Below are 10,757 nucleotides of genomic sequence, written 5' to 3'. Positions count from 1 at the left end.
GTGGAATCATTGGACCGTATTTTTTCAAAGATGCTGTTGGACGCAACGTTACGGTGAATGGCGATCGCTATCGTTCGATGCTAACAAACTTTTTGTTGCCAAAAATGGAAGAACTGAACTTGGTTGATATGTGGTTTCAACAAGATGGCGCTACATGCCACACAGCTCGCGATTCTATGGCCATTTTGAGGGAAAACTTCGGAGAACAATTCATCTCAAGAAATGGACCCGTAAGTTGGCCACCAAGATCATGCGATTTAACGCCTTTAGACTATTTTTTGTGGGGCTACGTCAAGTCTAAAGTCTACAGAAATAAGCCAGCAACTATTCCAGCTTTGGAAGACAACATTTCCGAAGAAATTCGGGCTATTCCGGCCGAAATGCTCGAAAAAGTTGCCCAAAATTGGACTTTCCGAATGGACCACCTAAGACGCAGCCGCGGTCAACATTTAAATAAATTTTATGCGTTTTTTTTTTAAAAAAAGTTATCAAGCTCTTAAAAAATCACCCTTTAGTTTATGTAGAACATACTTTTTTTTGCTGAAGTAATTTCATTCAAAGTTTCATACTTTAAAAATACACAATTAATTATGTAACTGTTTTACTAAAAAATCGATACAGACCTTTTGAAACAAATATTGGATCACACGGTATGCATAACTGATCAAAAGAAATACATACATATGTACATGTTTAAAATCTGGTTAAAATTTGTAAATTTAGTTTGAATATTTAAATCTTATAATAATGGCTTTCGGCATTTTGTAATTGTAACAGATTCGGTAGCGGATCACTGCCCTCAAATTTAGAACTATTTTTTTTTTAATTTCATAAGCCGAAAATGCAATATTGGGATTGAAAGTTATTTTTTGCAGTTGATCTTCTGACACAAAAATATCATCCTTAAATAATAAATATCTACGTACATATATATGTACATATGTACGTACATACATAAGTATTTATTTCAAACTAGCAGACGCGGACACACGTTTTGTGGCTAAGGTATACATTAAATTAGTAAATTGTTGAGTACAGTAAAAAAATTCTTGCGCATACAGACGAAAACGTTATAGCCGGTAAATTTGAAAATGATTGGTGCACCTTATTGGATCAAATCAACAAAGTTTGTTAAACTTTCTAGTTTTATTAATATTATATTGAATTATGCAACAAATGAGTAAATAACAAAGATGTCTCAATCGTGTCTTCGAAGACGATATTGATTAACTTCTTAACAGCCAGTGTTATTCCATTGCAAAGATGAGTTTGATTTATGTATGTTATACAGCATGATGGAAACTGATGTTACTTTTAAATTAAAAATTAAATGGAGACAGTCCAGGCAATTCCAATTATTATAAAAATTCTTTGAAATAGTTGACTGCGTCATCCTGGTTTGTAGCTGTGTCAGCTCTCCTGGAACGAAATTCTAAATTGTCGCATTGGCATCGACGACATCCGAGTTTTTTTGCACCAATATTGGTCATTCACTCAGCCCATTATGGTTAAACTCTTTTGAGTTTGTGAAGGGACAGAAATCTGTTGGAAATGTTATTAAACCATTGAGGTGTCAATTGCGACGTTACCATTTCCATCTATTACAAATGAAATGATCTTAGGCATGAGATTAGTTAGTCAGCAACAATTGATCGAGGAATAACTAAAATAAATAACTTATTAATATAGATTTTTGTCGCAGTATTTACTTGAGAATAGTGTTTTGTTTTATATAATTTATTTTTTTCGTTTATACATATGTATGTATGTACATAATTTATTACTATATCAATTCTACAAATTACTGTGCAATAGTTTCAAGCGCTTAGATTCACACCTTACAAATTTTATCACTCAAAAAACACATTTTTGTTGGCTGGAATATTTTAAGCATATATTTTTGAATCATAAAAACAAACAAAAATAGCTGATTTGGACATTGTGAATTAAAACACTTTTTACAAATAGTTTTGGGCTATCAACACACAACTTTATAACCTTCGAAATATTTTTATTTTTTGTTTTCATTTTTTATATTTTTGCTGTCAACTCAAATAAAATTCTCTTATTATTATCTTCCTCGCAATTTCTACATATTTATTCATTTTCTAATCCTTCCACGAATATTTCAAGACTAAAATTAGCCAGATTGCTTTGGACGTTTGTATATCTTTAGATTACAAATTGTTTGTATGGGAGATTAAAAAAGTGTGAATTTTAGACTTTTTCATGCAAGTTTTTTAAGAACCTCCGTAAGAACCATCCTTGTACTTCAAGGAATATTCTTCTTCTTAAAAAAGTATTAGCGAAATTGGTTTAGCTGTCCCCAAGTTATAGATAATACAATAAAAAAATTAAATGCGGAAATTCCAAAATTTGCCAGGATAACAAAGAATTCCTTCTCTTGCGATGCGTGCGCTTTTAGGCGTCTTTTGAGTTCTAAGCAGCAGCGCTACCCAGTCGGATAGCTTGACTTATATACATATGTACATATGTATATGTGTATGTGATGTACAATAATGAAAAACATTAAAAAACAAGGGTGTAGTTTTAATATTAGTAGATATAAGGATTATAAGTTGCTTGAGATTTGGCCGGAAGTCACACCCACTTTATTTCAATGAGTTTTTGAATATGTAGATCCATGTTTAATATAAAAAAACTCTAATGCCAGTTATTAGCCTTAAAATCTTCTTCGTGAACAATATTCATACATATGTATAAACATATGTACATGCAAACATACTAATGTACTTATGCATTCATTAAATTGATCAACCGCCTATGAGGACAATTGACAGACGTGTAAAAATATTATTTTATGAATGAATTTAAAAAACATAAAATTGTTTTTTTGTAGTAGTTAATTTGTTAAATATTCAAATAAGAATTTACGGATAATTATGCATATACATATGTACTTTCATAAGAAAATGTATGTTTTTATGTAATATATATATGTACATACATATGATATTTAATTATTTGTGCCAAAAGGGTCGAAATTCGCACATACATATACATATGTACATACATACAAAAATAAATACTTCATTTCAATTATTTCATACGAAATTGTTTTTATTGAGATTGTATTTATAGTGGCACAGATAGCTACATACATATGCAGATATGTACATAGCTATATATGTATATACAGACATGTGAGTAAAATGTGTATAAATACTTACGTACATACATACATGCATATGTATATTCATAAATTGTGTGGGTACTTATTTCAGACCAACGACACAAAAAACGCCTACATGCTCGTATGCAAGTAATACACTCGCAAATACACACCCATTGGTAAATACGAACATATACCTACGCTTACACATAAATATGCATAAATGCTTACATACAAATGTATATACACCATGCCCAACGTAAGCGTCTATCCGTGCTTCTGTATGGGCTAGTAGTATATTACGAATGTTCTTTCTTTTTCAAACAGGTTTTCCGACCAAATCAAACTAACCGTACACTGTTGTCACATTTCGTCCACGGTGCTGAGGTAACGGCCGCAATGACTCGTTCCCTACGCTGTTAAATTGTATTAAAAAGGCAAACAAATCAATCCCTCGATGAAAATACACATATATACACGTTGCTAGTTTCTTTTTATCACATCACTTCTTGCCGCAGACACTGTGCATTTACAGATAAACTTGTTTTCGTGTTTCACGGCGGCGTATGCATGCATGCACGCATACAAAAACGGGTACGTGTTCATTCCCATACTTGTAGCTGTGTGTGTAGACAAGTGCCAATGAGTACTGCTGTGTAAAGAAACTCGTATTTTCAATTGCAGCTCCACGAAAATGTGGCAACAACGCATGATCGGCGCAGACAGAATGTCGCCAGCTCTGGCGGTTATGCCAGACACTTAGTCGGGTCTTGTTTTCCCCTCTTTGGTGCAAACAAAAAAAGCGTTGTACAAACACCCGAACGTTTATGCGTGCACACACAAATGTATTTACGTTTAAAGTCATTTGAATTTACATACACAAGTACATACATACATATATGGACTTTTATATTATACATACATATACATATACATATCTATATACATTTGCTTAAGTATGTACATAAGTACATGTGCATTCGCATATGCACAAATCTTTGTGGATGCATGGTCGTATTGTGAATATTCTACGAATATGCGATTATAAGCGAGCTGAAATTATGGTAAATGCATGGATGAATACACCATACTTATTTACATACATACATATGTAGTTATAAGAATATATGTATATACATATATGCAATAATATATGTTAATATTGCACATATGAATGTTTGTATTTATATAATCCCATTTTTAATAGCTGAACTATTACAATTACCGGCGGATACATACATACATATGTACATATGATAATATATTCATATCAATTTATGGTACATATATTCAAACCACATATTTGGTGGGTGTTTTAATATATGTATGTATGTATGTATGTATTAAAAAATAGATCGATATCAAACAAAATGCAAGAAAGGTCTTTGCAAAAAATACATTTAATGGGTGTCTGTTATAAAATAATGAACACTTAAGAAGTTACAGGCATACATAGTATGTATGTATGTATTATATACTTACATACTTTGGTAATGTGTATTATATTTATACTTATTTTTTTTGCTATCTACTGCTTTCTTAGCGTACTAGTACAATTTTGCAATTCTAAACCTTCATCAAAAATAAATATCAGTTCTTAATAATTAGTTTGTTTTCCTGTTGACTTTATGGTTTCCAGCAGGCGGTTTTGCAGCGAATATACAAATTTTCTGGTGACATCAGATCCGATATATTTATTTATACTCTATTGTGTTTCTATCAGATGTGATCAATACATACCTACATACATACATACATATATATGTGTATTCCATAGGTTTTCTATCAGATTTAGATCCGCTGATTGAGGTGATGTTTTAGTTTGCGAGGTATGTTACATATGTATGTACATATATATGTATATAAAATCCACAAGCGAACTGTTTCGTTTATACTTATGCATAGGGTCATTGTCTATTGGAAGTGGTAATCGGACTCAAGCTTTTTCGTGCACTTTTTATCAAATTGCTTCCAAATATTACAATATACATGCCTTTGTCCATTGTATTTTCTATACAATTTTATCAGGAGTATATGTACATATGTAGAAATACAGTTAAACTCACTAACTCGAATCACCATGATCCACAAAAAAAATTCGAGTTATAGAAGTTTTCATTCAAACATACTATTTTGCAAAAAGCTGTAAAATTTAGTTATATAGACAGTTTTATTTATTTATTTCGAATAAAGTTTTATGTAAATAAGTTAAACATGTATGTATCCTGTAATTTTGCTATTGGCTTTGTTATATGTTTTATGCAATCCATAAGTGTAATATCATATTTTTTTGTTCACCTCCTTACGAGAGGAACTTTTTCAAAATTCTGCCTCGATAGTCAAATTAAATTTTGTATCAGGTATGCCCGGGTCGAAGAATTCGATTTATGGAAGGAAATTTATATGAAATTTGACTTCTATTATCAATTGAAGACTTCGAGTTATGGAAGTTCCACTGAATAAGTATATACATATGTACATACCTACATACAAATATACAGTAGTTTTCCGAAATAACGAATATTCGTTTTAACGAAAACCGCTTATAACGATCAAGTAAATTTGTTACATGAGTACCCTTAATAACGAACATCGGGGATTTGTAAGTACTCGGTTTAATGAACAACATGAAGAAGACATATGAAGAAAGAGAAAAAATCAAATGGCATCGAACCAAATATAAAATAAAACTTGAAAAAAATGCACAAAATGTGCAAATTGAAAAAATGTTGAATTTTATAAAAAAAAGCTTAAAATTATTGAACAGCAGCAAATAAAAAGTATAAGTGTCAGAATTAGTCCATTTTGGAAGAATTTATTGGATTTGAATTGTTTTGTTATGGTTTTTCATTTTTTAACAAATAATTAATAAAAAAATTTATTAAACTGCAATTTACGGATATTTAACTCATTTTTATTTTAAAACATACCTCTAAGTGAGTACTGGAATTAACGAAAAAATCGATGTAACGAACGGGCCTGACAATTAATGTGTTCGTTATTTCGGAAAACTACTGTATTTTTTAAACGATTTTTTGTAGTACTTCTATACTTCCATTCATAATTTTGTAATTCAAAACCTCCATCACAAATATGTATTAAAATGAAGAAAAGAGATTGCAGATGTAATTTTTCTCCATTTATACTGTTTTGACATAATGTATAATTCTCTGTTTAGTAACTCTTCTTTACCTAAAACTCACATATGATAGTTATACATTTCCATTAAAAAGAAAAACATTAGTTTTTAATATTTGTCAAATAAATAGTTATTGAGAGCTTTTTCATCTTTGGTATTATAGTTTTTGCAATACTTCAATCCATATATTTTCCTTCGCACAAATGACTTGGGCTATTATTCCAAATTTCAAATATATATAGAGCAATTTTTTTTTCAATTGTGATAGTAAAAGGTTATCTTTAATAGTAGTCAAATATAATTGAAATGTCCCAAAATTATAAAAGTGAGAGTGAGCAAATGCACTTCGATAGCTTGAGTTGCTCTGTTCACATCAGTGTGCCTAGTTGTTATTTCACCAAAGCATCCTTTCAAAGAAAGCATGCAAAGGTTTACAAGAGAACAACTTTATCGCTCCGTTTTGACATAGAGTGTTAAAAAATACAAATGTTAGTAAAAAAGATTAAGCAATGATATTGTTGCATCTTAATAGCTTTTTATTTAAAAAAAAGGTTTTGGCGTAAAGAATCGTCATCGATTGGGGAATCGGGTTCGCCATCTCATGGTGTTGTACTTTCATTGCCATTCAGCAGGTTGTAGAAGTTTTCCCTCTATAATCCCAGTATGCTCTGGACATCCGTTACCAGATTACCTCCTCGGTCCTTACATGTTAATACTCCGGTCTTGAAACTCTCTCCACTGCAAAACGACAATTCTCATCGTACCAACTGGTTTTTTGTCGTTCCCGAAGACCAATTGTTTCGGCTGCAGCGGTATGCAATGAGTTTGAGATGCCGTTCCACAGCTCCCTTATATCGAGATGCTGATGAGTGCTCTCAGAGAGCAGATTGCAGCTTTTCGTCGTCGAACCTTCATTCTGTTTGTTGACGGGCGTTCTTTGCTGCACAGAGGCGAGTGCGTATCTTTACTGCTACTAGATAATGGTCCGAATCAATATTTGGTCCTCGGAGCGTACGCACATTTGATGAATTTTCTTGTGCTGGAATCTGTTACTACAGACAACCATATATCGGGCCCCAGCGAAGTCGATCTGCCTCAGGCCGTTTGGCGATGTTTCGTCATGGAGGCTGAATTTTCCGACTGTTGTGCCAAAGACACCTTCTCCAAGCACGATTTTTACATCGTGGCGGAGGCAGCGCTCATAGGTGCGTTCTAGGCGCTCATAGAAAGCGTCTTTGGTCTTCTCTTCCGTTGGGGCGTGGGCGCAAATCAGCGATATGTTGAAGAACCTCGCTTTGATGCGGATTGTGGCAAGACGTTCATCCACCAGGGTGAATGCCAGGACTCGGCGACGGAGTCTCTCTCCCACCACAAATCCAACACCAAATTTGCGCTCCTTTATATGGCCGCTGTAGTAGATGTCACAAGGACCCACCTTCTTCCGTCAAATAGTTTTAGTTAATTTCTATCAAAACTAAAGAACTGAAATTTTTAGTGATTTTTAATTAATAATTTTTCTACTAAATAAAACAAAAATTTTCATATTACCTTTCTTCAATATTTCTTTACGAAATCAATAGAAAAATTAGTGATTTAAATTTGGTTATCCGAGTTAATTTTTGTACCATTTTCTGCCAAGATCTTATTTTTGAATTTTTGTCATCATTAATTTCAACATTTATATATTTTTTTAGAGACTTATATCACATCAATGATTCGATTGAGTACCGATCATTCAATTTTATAATAAAATTTCAGGAAATTAATGACCATGGCTCTATAATGCTTTGAATATATTCTTATTTGGTGGAAAATTGTCTGTGAGACTCGTAAACTTTCCCAACCAATGACATCCACACGTTTTCTATTATATTGATGTCCGGTGAGTTAGAAGACCATTGCGTTAAAACACCATTATTATGATGGAGACACCATGGCAAAGTTCCAAACAAATTAAAAAAAAAGGAGTTATCAAAAGCTGTAACTCTTATAAAGTGAAGGAATAAGACCGATTTCATCCTTTTTCCACACGTGTCATCAGGGTGTCCAGAAAATATTATATACCGAATTTCATTGAAATCTGTCGAGTAGTTCCTGAGATATGGTTTTGGACCCATAAGTGGGCGATGCCACGCCCATTTTCCATTTTCAGTCTGAGTGCAGCTTCCTTCTGCTATTTCTTCTGTAAAATTTAGTGTTTCTGATGCTTTATATTTGTGAGTTAACGCACTTTTAGTAATTTTCAACATAAACTTTGTATGGGAGGTGGGCGTGATTATAATCCGATGGCCACGCCCACTTCCCCAAAAAAAAGCACATCCAAATATTCCTCTTCGTAGTGCGATCCTTTGTACATTTATAACTCTATTTATAGCTTAGTTATGACACTAGATGTGTTTTCGGTTTTCGCCTCCTCAGGGTGCCAAGGAATATGTGTAACAAATATCATTAAGATATTTCAATTTTTACTCAAGTTATCGTTTGCACGGACAGACGGACGGACGGACAGGCATCCGGATTTCAAATCAATTCGTCATCCTGATCATTTATATATACATAACCCCATATCTAACTATTTTATTTCTGGGTGACACAAACAACTGTTATGTGAACAAAACTATAATACTTTCTTTAGCAACTTTGTTGCGAAAGTGTAAAAACATATCCAAGAAATTGTTTCTGTTTATATTCCAATTTATTTGGACTAACTTATGATAATATTTCCAAATTCTAAAGGAGTTTTCTTTATAATAACTATCAGGATGGATATCTGTCCATTCCTTCGGCTGCTGCAAAGCATTAATAATAAGTAATGGAGGTACGAAACAATACTGTGTTTGAACCATCTAAAACAGCTTTAAATATTGATAAAACGATTTCGAATTGTTTGAATTCTAACGCTGATTTTGCCTTACGAAATCGGTCCATTGCCACGCCCACAAAATGGCGAAAACCGAAAACACATAAAGTGTCATAACTAAGCTATAAATAAAGTTATAAAAACAAAATTTGGTACAAAGGATCGCACTAGGAAGGTGCATATTTGGATGTAATTTCTTTGGGGAAAGAGGCGGGGCCACACCCACAAATAGGTTTTTGTATATATCTCGCAAACCAGTAAAGCTATACAAACCAAACTTTCTGCAGTCGTTTTCCTTACGTACCCCATCATACATCACGAAAATAGTGGAAATCGGATAATAACCACGCCCATCTCCCATACAAAGGTTATGTTGAAAATTACTAAAAGTGCGTTAACTCACTAACGATCAACATCAGGACCATAAATTTTGCAGGACAAATGGCAGAAGGAAGCTGTACTCAGATTTTTTTACAAAATGGAAGATCGCCTTCGGGTAAATTTTCACCGAAAATATCGGAAAATCTCACAGATATCTTATTTAATTTCAGAGGGAATCGTTTTCTTCTAATAGTGTGTCTCTGCAGCAAAAATGGTTAAATTCGGTTCATAACTTCCCCTTGCTCGTATATACCTAATTATAGGTTCTTCAAAAATATGATGGGATTAATAGTGAAATCGGTTCAGGAATTACCTCAGCCTATATACCATATATGATGATTTTCGTTATTCTATTGGACTTAATGCCTAATATATGGGTCAAATTGTATGTTATCTTTAAAAATCTATATCAATAAATTGCGAGAGTATAAAAGGTTCGGCTGCACCCGAACTTTCCTTATACTATGTTTACATATAACGAGATTATCTCCATTTACGAGCTTAACATGATAATCTGTAATTAAGAAAAAAGATTTCCCATACAAAATTCCTCTCTGGATAATCCGAGATTATAAAATTATCTTGTTTTATACAACTAGATTTTCGGTGTTATTCCTAGGTTTATCGATAATTTTGCGAAGAAAAGGAGAAATGTCAAATGAAAATGTAAACAACAATGGCCGACAGCGAGAGAAATATGTGTAATACAACAACAAATGCAACACATTTGACAATTGATAACCTCATTTGGCTATATGTAAACGGTTAGATTATTGAACGAGCTTAGAACAAGGTTTTTTTATATGTAAACATACTGTAACGGATTTCCAAAATTTGTCGTTTACTCTAAAACTCTACGCTGAGTTCGATTACTGGATTGTCAAATAAAAGTCACACTTTAATGGATATACACTAATCTTTATTTCTAATTCCTTATAACTTAACACTTTAGTACTCAATACTCTACGTTACAACTCTAACTTATAACTTGTTTACACTTTGCTTGACAACTCACTCCTTAGAATTGTCCTCACACGACAACTCTCTTATCAGAACTGTGTCTTGCTGCCAGTCCGATAGCCCTTATATAGTCGATTGTTAGCGATACATCGCCACTCGAACATTCCGGCAACTACGAGTATCGATGTCTAGATACATCTGGCAAGTTATCGATTTCGATTGTCACTTCTAGATTGTTCTGGTGCCATTTTCGTTGCAATATGATGCATTGAAACTTGACTTCG

The sequence above is a fragment of the Zeugodacus cucurbitae genome, chromosome 5 (genome assembly GCF_028554725.1).
Source record: "Zeugodacus cucurbitae isolate PBARC_wt_2022May chromosome 5, idZeuCucr1.2, whole genome shotgun sequence".
NCBI lineage: Eukaryota > Metazoa > Arthropoda > Insecta > Diptera > Tephritidae > Zeugodacus > Zeugodacus cucurbitae.
This window is presented reverse-complemented; position numbering follows the sequence as displayed.